This window comes from Cupressus sempervirens, chromosome 5, assembly GCF_028749045.1.
Source record: "Cupressus sempervirens isolate cs-2001-9-10 chromosome 5, ASM2874904v1, whole genome shotgun sequence".
NCBI lineage: Eukaryota > Viridiplantae > Streptophyta > Pinopsida > Cupressales > Cupressaceae > Cupressus > Cupressus sempervirens.
The window spans coordinates 691114360-691130550 of record NC_143122.1 but is presented as its reverse complement, the minus strand read 5'-3'; positions in this window follow the sequence as shown (position 1 = coordinate 691130550).

Here is a 16191-nt window from a genome sequence, read left to right as displayed (position 1 = left end):
TTTAATGTGTTGAGAGGGGTCATAGGTCAACTTATGATCCATCTTCACACATTTCTTGACAATATATGTCCATTGGGGCCCTAGGACCCCTAGAGATGCATTTGGCTAGTTCAAATGCATGAGAGGGGTCATATGTTAACCTATGACCCCTCTCAGCACATTTCATGACAACGAATGTCCCTAGTGGCCCTAGGGCCCCTAGGGACTCATTTGGTTGGTTCGAATGCATTAGGAGGGGTCATAGGTTAACCTATTACACCTCTTGATGCATTTCATGACAATGTATGTCCCTATGGGCCCTAGGAATCCTAAGGACTGATTTGGCTGGTTCAAATGCGTCGAGAGGGGTCATACGTTAATCTATGACCCCCTCTTGACACATTTCATGACAACATCTATCCCTAAGGTCCCTAGGGCCCCTAGAGATGCATTTGGTTGGTTCTAATGCCTAGAGAGGGGTCATAGGTTAATCTATGACCCCTCTTAATGCACTTCATGAGAACATATGTCCCTAGGGGCCTTAGGACCCCTAGGGATGCATTTGGTTGGTTCTAATGGGTCGAGAGGGATCATAGGTTAACCTATGACCCCTCTTGACACACTTCATGATAACATATGTCCCTAGGGGCCCTAGAACACCTAGGGACCAATTTTGTTAGTTCAAATGCATCGAGAGGGGTCATAGGTTGACCTATCACCCCTCTCAATGCATTTCATGACAATGAATGTCCCTAGGAGCCCTAGGGCCCCTAGGGACCCATTTGGTTGGTTTGAGTACATCGAGAAGGATCATAGGATAACCTATGATGCCTCTCAATGCATTTCATGAAAAAGAATGTCCCTAGGGGCTCTACGGCTCTTGCGGACCCATTTGGTTGGTTTGAATGTGTCGAGAGGGGTCATAGGTTAACTTATGACCCCTATTAATCCATTTCATGATAACGTATGTCCCTATGGGCCCTAGCACCCCTAAGGATGCATTTGGTTGATTCTAATGCATTGAGAGGAGTCATAGGTTAATCTATGACCCCTCTCAGTGCAACATATGTGCCTAGGGGCCCTAGGATCCTTAGGCACTAATTTGGTTAGTTTGAATGTGTTAATAAACCTATGATCCTCTCAATGAATTTTCATCTTGTTAGTCTTGATCTTATTTGTATGGGATGTTATTGCCTCCTTTCCAATATCATTTGCAATTATTTTTGGCTTGGGTGATGATTCTTGATCTAAGTGAAGCCTTGTTTCTATGTTGACCTTTGGTTGAAGGCTCAATTGGGCTTTACAAGTAATCTCTATTTATTCCTCAATACATTCATCTCTTCATTCTCTTATACTTCAATTGTTCTAGTGCTCTAGTTTTTGCATGATTTTTTCACATTCTTCTTGGGCAATATTTCATCCTTCTAGTTTTTGAGAAGTGTACTGTTAGTATCTTTGCTTATGCTACAGTAAGGAAATTTCAACTCTAGTAGCATAGGTAGTAACCTATCAATGTGCAACCTTCCCACTTCCATTATCAACTCATATTGAAATGTTGTTAACTAGTGAATGTGTTGCTCACCAACCTGTACCTTATAATAGGGTATATGCAGGATCATGGTGTGCCAAAAAGTGATGATGTGAAAAAAAATGTAGTTTTGAAATGCCTAAAATAATTTCAAAATACACTTTGACTTTTTCCCATCGATCCTGGTACCAAAACAAAAATGTAATACCTTGCCTGATTGGGTATGCGATTTGAGAAAAGGTATCCTATTTGAGAATGGGTATATGATTTGGGATGGGTATCCGATTTGAGAATGGGTACCTGATCTATGTTCCCAAATTATGGTAGCAAATTCAAATGTAAAGGGAACAAGGGCCAAGTTTTAAGAGTCCTAGTATAATATAGTTATAACATAATTAGGGGGAGTGGGGGACCAATTGTAATATATAGTTATCTAAATTTATTATATAGTATTAAATAATAATTAATATTTATTATATAATTATTTTATATATGGTTATTTCTAATTATATATTATTATATAAATGTATATTGAATATATATTATTATATATTATATATATTACTAACCTAGGTTGATAAATTATATGATGATGTATGTTTCTAGGGGTTCCCCTAGGGACATACATGTGTTCTAGTGAGTCAAATGGGTCATGGCATACCCTAATTATATATCATATAAATTATTATTATATATTATACATATAAGTAACCTGAGTTAATAAAATATATGATGATATATGTTCCTACGAGTCTCACTAGGGACATACATGAGTTCCAATGAGTCCAAATGAGTCATGGGATACCCTATGACCCATTTTGACCCATTATACAAAAACATATCTTCTTAAGGGTCAAAGGATGCCTAGGGACATATATCTTGTGTTTTATTGGGTAGAAAACACATATATGTTGTGTTCCAATGTGTTGAAAGGGTTCATAGAGTATGCTATGACCCTTTCAAGCCATTACATGACAACATAAATTCGTAGGGGTCATAGGACCCCTAGGAATAGATGTTGTCATGTAATGGGCCTAAAGGGGTCATAGGGTATCTGATTACAACTTTTGACCCATTGGAACACAACATTTATGGCCCTAGGGTATTAGGACCCCTAGGAACATATGCTATCATGTAATGGGTCAAAATTTTGACCATTAGAGCACAATACACATGATGATAAGGGTCGCAGGAATCCTAACAACATATGTTCTTTTGTAATGTGTCAAAAGGGGTCATAGAATACCCTTTGACCTCTTTCTACTCATTGGATTATAAGAGGTATGTCTCTAAGGGTCCTAGGATACCCTATTATTGCTTTCTACCCATTGGAACACAACATATAAGTCTCTAGGGGCCCTAGGATCCCTAGGAACATAAGTTGTCATGTATTTGATTAAAATGGGTCATAGATTACCCTATGACCCCGTTCAACTCATTTCAACATAACATGCTTTTCCCTAGAGGTCTTAGGACCCGTGAGAACATATTTTTTCATATAAAGGGTCAAAAGAGGTCATAGGATATCAGTTAACCCAATTGAACCCATTGGAACACATGTATGTCCCTCGGGGTGCTACAAACCCAATGAACATATTTTGTCATATAATGGGTTGAAATGTGTCATGGCATGCCTACGACCCCTTTTTACCCATTATAACACATCATGTATGTCCCTAGGGGTCCTAGGTCCCCTAGGAACATACATTATGTGTTTTAATTGGCTAAGAGGGCCTTTTGACCCATAAAAGTATAACATAGGTTCATAGGGGTCCTAGAACCCTTAGGAAAATATATCATGTGTTCAACTGAATCAAAAGAGATCATAGAGTATCTCATGACCCCTATCAATACATTATATGACAATATATGTTCTTAGGGGTCCTAAGACCCATAGGGGAATAAATCATGTGTTTAAATGGGTTGAAAGGGGTCATAGGGTAGCTTATGACCTATTTTGAGCCATTAAATGACAACATATGTCTCCAGGGTTCCTAAGACCCCTAGGGACATATTATAATCATTTATATGAGTCAGAAAGGGTCATAGTACAACCCATGACCCCTTTTGACACATTTCATTACAACATATGTCTCTAGGGGTCATAGGATAATCTATGACCCCTTTCAACATATTTCATTACAAGATATGTCTCTAGGGGTCATAGGACCCCTAGAGACATATTAAAATCATTTCTATTATTTGATAGGGGTCAAAGTACAACCTATGACCCCTTTCAACATATTTCATCACAACATATGTCTCTAGGGGTCATAGGATCTTTAGGGACATATTATAATCATTTCTATGGTTTGAAAGGGGTCATAGTATAACCTATGACCCTTTTCGACATACTTCATTACAACATATGTCTCTAGGGGTCATAGAAGCCCTAGAAAAATATTATAATGATTTCTATAGTTTGAAAGGGGTCATAGTATAATTATGACCATTTTTGACACATTTCATGACAACATATGCCCCTAGGGGTCCTAGGATTCCTAGGAACAAATTATAAACATTTATATGGGTCAAAAGGGGTCATGGGATAACCTATTACCTCTTTCGACACATTTCATTGCAATATATCTTTGTAGGGGTCCCAGGACCCTTAGGGACATAAATCATGTATTTAAATGGGTTAAACGGGGTCATAAGGTAACCTATGACCTATTTTGACCCATTAAATGATAACCTATGGGTCAAAAGGGGTCATAGGGTAACCTATGACACCTATTGACATATTTAATTACAACATATGCCTTTAGGGGTCATAGGACCCTGGGGACATAATATAATCATTTTTATGGTTTGAAAGGGGTCATAATATAACCTATGACTCCTTTTGACACATTTCATGAGAACATATGTCTTTAGGGGTCGTAAGACTGCTAAGGACATATTATAATTGTTTGTAAAGATCAAAAGGGGTCATACGATAACCTATAACCCCTTTCATCACATTTCATGATAAAATATGTCGCTAGGGGTCCCAGGATCCCTAGGGACATATTAGAATCATTTATATGGGTCAATAGGGGCCATAGGCCTTTCCACACATTTCATTACAACATATGTCTGTAGGGGTCCCAGGACCACTAGGCACATATTATAATCATTTATATGGGTCGAAAGGGGTCATAGGATAACCTATGACCCATTTTGACACATTTCATTACAAGATATGTTGCTAGGGGTCCCAAGAACCCTAGGGACATATTATAATCAATTATAAGGGTTGAAAGGGGTCATAGGATAACCTATGATCCCTTTCAACAAATTTTGTTATAACATATTTCTAGGTGTCCTAGGACCCCTAGACAAATGTTATAATCATTGATATGGGTCAAAAGGGGCCATAGGCCCTTTCATCACATTTCATTAAAACATATGTCGCTAGGGGTCATAGGACCCCTAGGGACATATTATAATTGTTTATTTGGGTGGAAAGGGGTCACATGATAACTTATGACCCCTTTCAGCTCATTTCATTACAACATATGTCTCCTTGGGGTGCTAGAACCCCGAGGGACATATTATAATAGTTTATATGGGTCGAAAAGACACATAAGATAACCTTATGATTGGTTTCAACATGTTTCATTACAACATATGTCCCTAGGAGTCCTATCACTCCTAGGAAGATATTATAATCATTTATATGGGTTGAAAGGGTTCATAGGAAAACTTGTAACCCTTTTTGACACATTTCATTACAACATATGTCTCTAGGGCCCCCAAGAACCATAGGGACATATTATAATCATTTATATGGGTCAAAAGGGGTCAGGATAACCTATGACCTCTTTCAACACATTTCATGATAACATATGTCTCTAGGGGTCCTAGTACCCTATGAATATATTATAATCATTTATATGGGTTGAAAGGGGTCATAGGTTATCCTATGACCCCCTTCAACACATCTCATGACAACATATGTCTCTAGGGGTCCTAGGACCCCTAGAGACATATTATAACATTTATATGTGTCGAAAGGGTCATAGGATAACCTATGACCCCTTTCAACACATTTTATTATAACATGTCTCTAGGGGTCCAAGGACTCTTGGGGACATATTATAATAATTTATATGGGTTGAAAGGGGTCATAGGATAACCTATGAATGCTTTTGACACATTTCATTACAACATATGCTTCTAAGGGTCCCAAGACCCTTAGGGACATATTATAATCATTTATATGGATCAAAAGTAGTCATAGGATAAACTATGACCCCTTTCAACATATTTCATTACAAAATATGTCTCTAGGGGTCTTAAGAGACCTAGGGACATATTATAATCATTTTATATGGGTCAAAAGGGGTGATAGGATAAACTATGACCCCTTTCAACATATTTCATGACAAGATATGTCCCTAGGTGTCTTATGACTCCTAGGGACATATTATAATAATTTATATGGGTCTAAAGGGGACCTAGGACCACATATGTTCTTAGGGGTCTTAGGACTCCGAGGAACATACATTATGTGTTTGAATGGGTTCAATGAGATCATAAAGTTCCCTATGACCCCTTTTAACTCATCAAATAAGAAAATATATTCCTAAGGTTCCTAGGAATATATATTATGTGTACGAATGAGTCGAAAGAGGTAATAGAGTATCTTATGACCCATAAGAACACTTAATGTCATCGAATGGGTTAAAATGCATCATAGGATATTTTAAGGCCATTTTGAGTCATTATATCACATCATTGATGTGGTTAGGGGTCCTAGGAATGATAAGCACACATATTGTGATTGAATGGGAGAAAGTATGTCAAAGGGTACCTTATGACCCCTTTTGATCCTTTGGAACCATTATATGTATGGTTAAGGGTTCTAAAGCCTTTAAAAAACATATTAAGTATCCTTAAAAGGGGTCATACTATTATAAATTAACTTGAAAAAAGAAATAGTTGAAAAAATTAATTAATTTAAAAAGAAAAATGTGTATTCGATTTGAGAATGGGTATCCAATTTGAGAATGGGTATCTGATTTGGGAACATATATCTAATTTGGGAATAGGTCCTGATTAGGCTTGGTTGTGCTCTAGATGCTAACCCTCCATGGTTAATGCCAAAAATATCCCAAAAATGTGTTTTTGGCATGTTGTTGTGTGTTTCTGACTTTAACGATGTAGCTGACAACTTTTTTTCATCCAAATTTGATAGAACAAAAAGGGGTTCTTGAGAATGTTCTCAAATTTACATCGATATAATGTTTGTCAAATTATGAGTTAAGTAAATAATTATTACTTATTTTCTAATGGAGTTAGCTACAAAGTGTTGATTGACATACTGATTGAAAAATAACTATAACTTTCAAACTGTATAAGATTTGTCAAATCCAAAATATGTGTCACATTCTATGCTTCGACTAGTATAAGAAAGCAAAAGAAAATTTTAATTTTGAATTTTTTTGAACTAGTTAAGGTGGCCAGAGACGAGAGTTTTTTAATTCTAAAAATAGGATAGTAGAAAATTTCTAATTATTTACTTATTTGGAATAAAAATTCTCAAAAATATGCGTCACATTCGGGCATGAGTCTACTTTTTATTTTTATAATTATATTAAAAATAATTATTATTTTATTTTGATTAAGGTGGTCAGATATATGCCTACTTTTTATTTTTTCCTTGAAATTTTTGTAGTACTGCATTAAAATCGAAACTTTTGACTAATCAAATATTTTTTTCTCTAGATATGGCCTAGTAGTTTAGAAACTAGATTCAATTTCCTCCATATTATTTTCTTAAAATTTTTTTATATAAAGTCTAGGACCACTTTGAAATTATTTTTCAAGTTGACATAACCTTAATTTGCAAGTTTTTCATTGCCACTTAAGGCCATAGTTTGGTTGACCATGATTCTGCACATACCTAATAGTTTGTGCTTTCCAAAAAGAATAATTCATTCTTGTAATTTTAACTAAGATAAAGAGAATCCTCTCACTTTTGTGCATCTATTCCTTAAATTTATTAACATATATCCAAAAGATGGTGTTTTATTGGTCTCCTAATTTCCTATACATCTTACTAACTTGTGCTAGGATAGGTGCATCCTTTTTCCCTCTGAAGGGTAGGTACCCTATAAATTATCTTCTCAATTAGAAGTGTGGTTCCAAATTTTAAAATAGGTATCCTACAATTCTTCTCAATCTTACCCTAATCATCCATTAGTTGAGTATGAAGCCACCCTCTTAAGTCAAGTATGGTGTTGTCATCAATGATTTCATAAGTGTTATAGGTTGCACCACTTGATATGTTGTTCTCTTTGCTCACATAATAGATTCAATACATGATTTCCATCACTACAAATCATATCTCCTCACTCGAGATGTCATTTAATGTCCATTCTCACCTTTCACCATGGCCTCCAGTTACCTTTATCATCGGCTTTCAGACAAGAATTGTTCTAGTGGTGAGTTCCATCTTAGCGTCACTAATGCATATATCCCTTTAACTCATATCCTTATTCATTTTATATGATGTGTCCAACCACATACATTCATATTGTACTCTTCTTAGCACAAACCTTACCTAATCTTCATGAAAAAAATTAGGAATATCTATATAATGATGTAATTTTTAATTTTCTAGATGGATGGGCCTTGCTTTCAAAACCTGAATTTAATAAAATGTTCCAACTAGTTTCCAAAAAAAATTTCACAAAGCATTTTTTTCTTTAATGATATATTTTATTTGAAAGTAAATTTTTTATTTGATATATTTTAATGTTTAAACTTGTATTATTTTATGTCAATCATTTAAATATTTGTATTAAATAGGTTTTTCTGGTGTATTAGTTGTATATACATTTATTCAATAATGAGTTAAATTGATAAATCTTTTTTTAAAATGGTGTTTGTGCAAAAAACTTTTCAATTGAAAAATGCTAACTTTAAGTAAATTATTAAAGATCAAATAAAAATAATACAAAATATCATAATTAGGAAGATAATAATGCTACATTTTTAATAAGTTTATGCTCCATACATTAGTGATCTCTAGATTTAAACAAAATATATGAATCATCTATGTCACGTAAGCTCTATTAGATCTTATGAAAAGTAGGGCAATATCATCACATGTATTCACTCAAGAATATGCCACTTATAGATTTTTTTCACAAAGGATAGTTTTTTTTTTTATGTGTGACAATTAGCAATGTTAACTATCAAATAATTATAGTTTTGGATTAAGAATAAAGGTTTTTAAGGGCCCTTAAAACCATGTACAAAAGAATCTAAAGATTAACCATCATGCCCATAAGACAAAATAAGATAGGAAAGAGACAGAGCCAACAACAAAAAGATAGCACCCTGACTAGTTAACAAAAAATGCAAAAAAAAAGAGAGAACATGGAAAATACTAGACTTAGCTCATTTTCTTCAATAACTTAGTTGCATGCTCCTAAAGCTGGCCCATCTTACTAGTAGCCTACTTAATCTAACTTATACCTTAAGTGATAGTCATGACCATCATCCTAGCATTATCTTTGGTCCTTTTCTTATTCCCCTCTTTGTTCACAAAAGAAGCACCTTAGTCCTCAAGATTAGAGAAATTAGCCTTCTCACCAAGAGAGTTATCCAATTTACTAATCAAAATATTGATTTTATCCCTGGAAGCCTTGATAATCTTGTAACTCTAATAAACAATGCCTTTCAGGGCATTCTTTATGCCATTAATCTTGTTGTCTAATTCCAACATCTTTTCTTCCAACCTATAGAAGGATGCCATGTCCATCATAGCACACATCATGGAATACTCCTTATAAATAGCCTTACACAAATTGAAGTCATAAAGTACCTTTTCCTCCATAGTGATCATCATATCCTTTAGATCCATGATTTGATAGAATGGCCACTTAATTCATGTTAAGTTACCAAGAAAACTACTCTTGGCATCATTGAGAAAATCCATGTTCTCCTCTTCACTATTGTCGCCAAGGATGAGCAAATAGGGGTCAATAAGTTCCTAGAGGTTGACTTTTCTAAGGCAGCCATGGGTCAATTCTAAAAACCTATTACACTCATGCCAAGCCTTTGGCTTAGATTAATGATCACATATCTTGGGGAGAAGTTAACAAAATAATTGAAAGAAAGGAACAATGGATATATGTACCTCACTGCTAGCATCTAGATAAACAATTCATTCCCATTCGGGGTAATAATTATAGAAAATAGAAGCAACTTTTTATCTTTGTTTTTAAGCTTGGCTTTTGTGTATTTTCTATGAGAAACTATCTATTGAGGTAGGGTTTCTAGAGAGAGAGATGAATTGATATTGTCAATCTAAAGCTATCAAAAGGTTTTGAGTAAGTGACAGAGATAGGAGGAGATATGGTGAGGATTGAGCCTCCCAAGATTGAGGACTACATGCAAAAATATCCTTGTGCTTAGACGGCTATTAAGAAAGGTGGTACAATTTTGTTCATGGAAGCTATGACAAGACACAATGATAATTGGTCCTCACTATTTGTGGATTCTTGGAGTGAAAGGAGAGTTATCATCAATGGCATTACCTTCCTAGTTAATGAGAAAATTATTGCAAACACAACTGGCTTTTCCATGGATGGTAGGTAATGGTAGAAGGTTACCAAGTTTTTTGATGAAACTAGCCTCAACTTGTTTGTTATGTTGGATGAAGAACCAATTAGACACAAAGGTGGGTTTAGTCATGAGGATCTTCTTGAACTATTGGATAAGGCATGCCTTTTGATTGTGAAATACCTAACATTGGAGGGTAGGTATTCTATTTTATATTACTTCCACTTTCCTCTTTTGAATACCTTTAGGACAATCTCCTCAAATCCATTCATTGGAGATGGTTGTAAGAAAGCATGCCAACAAAAAAGTTCTTTGGCATGTGTAAATTATTTAAGAATGCAAAAAGAAAAATACAAAACAACAAGACACATAAACATAGATGTTTATTGTGGTTCACCACAAATCGTGGCTACATCCACACTAAGAATAGAGGAATTATATTGATGAGAAATTAGAATAGGTTTACAATACATGACATCAGCATTTATAGATCATAAATGATCAGTTGAAGAGACACAACAAAAGGAGAGTAAAAAACACACATGTGTCTATTGGCCTTCAATATTCAACAATCTCCCACCTGAAGACAACAGATACACTAGGTGATCATCCATTCCTCTACACTACATGCTGACCAACTTCTTTTTAACAAGGCCAAGAGAAGTCTAGGCACATTCAAACTTCTCCTAGGAAACAACCTTCGTCAACATGTCTGCCGAATTGATCTTGGTATCAATTTTGGCAACCTTTGGTTTCCCTTCTTCTACCACATAGCAAACATAGTGAGCATGCTTTTCAATATGTTTGGAGCGTCACTGAGAGGAATGATTGTGAGCCATAAAAATTGCACTCTAAATATCTGAAAATAAAACATAATCATCTTGTTTCCAATGTAGATTGTTGAACAATCATTGCAACTAAATCATCTCTCTAGCTCCTTCAGAAAGAGCCAAGTATTTGGCTTCAACAGAAGAAAGTGAAACAGAATGTTGCAATCTTGAGGCCCAACTAATGGCAGCCCCAGAAAATATGAAAGCATAACTAGTAGTAGACCTACATTTTTGTCGATCTTCAACAAGATCTAAATCAATGAATCCTTGCAACTGAGCATGATTTCTACCAAAACACAATGCATAATCAGAAGTGCCTTTGAGATACCACGGTATCCACTTTACTACTTCCCAATGAGGCTTCCTAGGATTGCTCATGAATCTACTAACTACTCCCACTGCATGAGAAATGTTGGGACATATAAAAACCATAGCATACATTATGCTACAAACTATTAATTTATAAGGAACATCTTGCATAAAATCCATCTCTTCTTGTGTTTTGAGCCACAAATTAGAACTTAAGTAGAAGTGAGGAGTAAGAGGAATAGGAATGTGTTTAGCTTCAACCATACCACACTCTAAAAATTTGTCAATGTATGATTTTTGTGACAAAGTAAGCACCTTTTTCTATCTATTTCTAGTGATAGTCATCCCATGAATCTTTTTAGCTGCCCCTAAATCTTTCATGGAAAACTATGAAGCTAACTCTTTCTTTAGCTTGCCAACTATCTAAGGAGAAGTACCAAAAACTAACATGTCATCAACATAGAGTAGGAGAATGAAAAACTCACCACTAGGAAGTCTTTTATAGTAGACACACAGATCTAATTCACATTGGGTGAAGTTGTGTTTAGCCATGAACCAATTAAACTTAATGTACCACTATCTTGGAGCTTGCTTGAGCCCATACAAACTCTGCTTCAGCTAGAAATATAGATGTTCTTTCCTATTTAAAAAAATTCCTTCAGGCCATTCCATGTAAAATTCCTCATTGATGTTTCCATGTAGAAAAGCCATCTTGACATCAAGTTGTTTGAGCTCAAGATACCAAATGGCTACCAATCCCAAAACTGCCCAGATTGTAGTCATCCATAGAATAGGTGAGAAAATCTTTGCAAATTCTAGCCCCCTTTTCTGAGAATACCCTTTGATAACTAGCCGACCATGATACTTCTTTCTTTCACCATCTTCTTCTTTCAGCTTACGTACCGAACAATTTTTAAGAGCTTTCCAATTAGGTGGAAGCAAAACTAAATCCCAAGTTTTATTGGTTTTAAGAGAGTTCATCTCTTCTTCCATTGCAATCATCCATTGATTTTTATCTATACTTTTGCAAGCATCTCTGAAATTTGTCAGCACTACTTGATCAAATATTAAAATCTTAGGCTTTGCCTCCTCAGAGTAAAGTAAATCTTAATTTGAATACTTGGTAGACATCCCTCTCTTCCTTGTAGATTGCCTTAAGTCTAGAATATTTGTCTCCACAAAATTGTTTTTTACCAATTCATGGTTATTCCCTTGTGAAGATGTTTGAGTTTGTTTATTCTGGGTATTAACTCTAATCAATTGTCCTCTATGTCTAATTGAACAACCAATATCATTGTTCATCCACATGCCATGTTCTTCACTAGCAGCATTATGACTATAGGGCTATAGACAACATTTTGAAGCATGTATATGCTTTTTTGCTACTTGGTGAGGAATGTTGTGAGGAAGATTAAAAACTAAATCTTACAAAGGAGCCAAAGTTCTTTGCTAAATCCCATGGCTCCCTAGTTCATGGTTACTATCAAGATTGGTGTCCAACATTCCAATATTTGGAATGGTCAATGGAAAAGAATCATTGTTCATTATGAAAGTTTCTTACTCTTTATAATCGACATCGAATTCTTGTCCCATTTTTCATGTGGCTGAAAGATCAACAAAGTTGCATACACCCGGCTTAATGTGGTGAGAATCATCATCATCAGTGAGGACTTTTTCATCAATGACCAATCTAAGAATGAGATATTTTGAATTATTGCACTAGTGAAGGTTGTCATTGCTAAGATTGGTCTCCAACAACCTATGTAAATGACCACTGCTATTCTGCATCCTGTGTCCCTCAAGCTCGTGAAGTCTGGCATGAGAAAGAGAATTGTTAATGTGGCAAGCAGCCCACACATCATCAAAATGACTAGGAGGCTGAAGACATCCAAATTGAAGATATCCATTTCCAAAAAAATCAATACCACCAAGACTGGCATGCTCATGAGCAAGGTTGTTATATCCATCACAGTCCATGTTACATAAGGGAGTAGAGATATGGAGTGGCCTTAATTTAGGAAGAAGGAGATTGTGATTGACTTTTGTGGAATCTATAGAAGTTTGGGTGAAATCAATATTTTCAAAAACATTTCCTCTCTCATGCTAATGAAGATACCCTATCTGTTGTAGTGATAGCAGAGTATGAGAAGAAGGCTTTGAATCACTATTGATATTGGAAAATGGAGCTAAAATAGAGGTAGGAGTGGAAATGATAGGCTGAGACTATGACTGTGAGTTTAATGAAGAATTATTCTCATTAAATAAAGACATAGGAATAAAATCATTAACAACTCTTTCCTTTGGCGTTGATTGAAGAGCCAAAAACTTTGTCTCATTACAGACCATGTCTCTACTCCTTACAATCTTTTTTGCAATAGGATCCAATAATCGAAATCCATATTGATCTTCTCCATAACCCATGAAGATACACTACTATGATTTGGAGTCCAACTTGTTCCTTTTTCCTCTAGGAACATGAACAAATTCTTGACACCCATATACTTGAAGATTTGAGTAGGAAATCCTTCTACCAAGCCATTCCTCTTTTGGAGTTCCAAAGTCCAAATGAGATGAAGTACTTTGATTAATCAAGTACACTACTATATTGTAGGCATCTACCCAGAATTCTTTGCCTAAACTAGCATTAGATTGCATGCATCAAACTTTCTCAAGTATTGTTCGATTTAGTATTTCCACTAGCCCATTTTCTTGAAGGGTAAATGGTACAGCTTTCACCTGTCAAATACCATGATCTACACAAAAGTTATCAAACTCCAACAAACAAAATTCACATTGATTATCTAATTTTAAACATTTGATTTTGTGCCCACTCTAATTTTCAACAAGAGCTTTAAATTTTTTTAATTTTGAGATAACTTCAGACTTTCTAGTCATCATATAGACCCAAACCTTTCTAGTAAAATCATCAAGAAAGGAAACAAAGAAATGTGTGCCTCCATGAGAGGTTACCTCTATTTGACTGAGGACATCCGAATGCACTAACTCCAATGGTGTTGTCTTCTTTTCATGACCACTCTTTACAAAGCTGACACATTTTTGTTTCCCATGAAGACAATGCTCACAGAATTCTAAATCTCCTGATTGGAGACCTGGAAGTTGTTGTTGATTAAGCATAACCTCTAACTCCTTTTTCTCATGTTGCCTAATCTTTGATGCGAAAGTGCAATGTTGTTGTCTGCAAAAATCATCATAGCTCCCACCTCATCATTAGCTTCTATAAAATATGGGTTGTCAATTTTATCCCCTTTGGCAATAATCATGGAACCCTTGGTAATTTTCCATGTGTCCGTGAGGAGTGTAAAAAAACTATGAGCATATAACTAATTGACAAAAATCAAATTTCTTTTCAATTTTGGAACATGTCTAACATCCTAAAGCAATAATTGAGCACCTCCTATTGATAACAACATATCACCCTTTCAAAAATCCTCCAGTAATTGACCCAACTCGATAGTAACTAACTTAAAATCAATTTCAGGAACATGGAGAGAGGGAGAGGGAGAGGTCGAGGGAGCACACGAGAAGCATCTGTTCAAAATTCAAACCTAGTTTTGAGTGGGAATCCTCAGGGAGGAGGATCTAAGGAACCAAGTATGAAGGAGGGCTTTTAGGCAAAGTGTGGAGAGGTGGAAAATGGGGATGGGGACCCACATACTGATGGTGAAGTCTAGATCAAGCCAAAAATGCAACCCAATGTGGTCAGGCCAGGGAATCTTCCAGTGAAATGGGCCTCACTCTTTGGTGTCAAACCATCCAGTAAGTCATCTTTCCCTCCGGTTAAGATTGTATCAAGCCTAGAAAAGGGATCGTGCACAATTTCTATTCCAGATGAATTAGTTGATCATAGCATAGCTTGGATGGCATCCACGTTGGTTGGAAAGTTTATCAATCAAAGACCAAACATTGATGTGGTGCATTCCTTCACCTTGAAGAAATGGCATCTAAAAGGTCAGGTCAATGTTACTGCAATGGCTAAGGGGTTTCTCTCTTTTTTCTTTACTTGTAATTAGGACATGGCCAATATTTTGTGTGAAGGGCCCTGGAGTATAGGACGGGAAAATCTTGTGTTGTAGAAGTGGTCTTCTAAACTGGACCTAAATGAATCTTTTTTTTAGGAAGCTCGAGTATGGGTTAGACTCCCTGAGCTGCCCTTGGAATTTTGGAATGAGGATGTTTTTATGGGTGTGGCCAGTTCCTTTGGAGAATTATTATCTATTGATCCTATTACTACATCTAATAGCAGACTTACCTATGTGAGGATATGTATAGGAGTAAGGGAAGCGGATGATATGCCAGAAGTGGTGTGCTTTGAGTCTAAGCTTGGCACTCACATTTAGCAGTTGGACTATGAGAGCATACCTTTTGGTTGCTTTCATTGTTTTAAGACTGGACATAAGGCTTTTCAATGCTCAAAAGTGAAGATGGACAAGAAGAAGAAGCCTCTCCCTTCTCTCAATAGGGACATGAAAATTTGGAAGAGGAAGACCACTAGCATAGGCCACAAGGCTGACCCTATTATGGATGCTTAGAAGGATGGAGAAGTAAAGAAGGATGTTACTCATGTGCCATCACCTTCTGTTGCAATAGCTCAGACCAAAGATAAGAAGGATTGTACCCATTCTGAAGAGCATGCCCAAAAATATTCAAATGTTGAAGTAACTACAGATCTAAAGGAAAATCCAAAGGCAAATGCCCTAGAAGGAAACCAAGTTGACTTTCATGAGTCAGAAGACTCTTAGATTGTGAAAGGGGCAGCATATTTGCAATAGGTAAAACCTGTGCTTAAAGATTGCAAGGGAGCTACTCAGTAGATTATGAAGGAAGTAGATTTGGAAGGATTCCTTGACTTGGAAAGGAGGAGCATTTTGGCTGCCAAAGATGAAGAAAAGGTTAGAGCCAATAAGGATATAATTATCTATCAAGGCCCAGATGATAATTTTGTTTCCTCTAGAGTAGGAGAAAAAA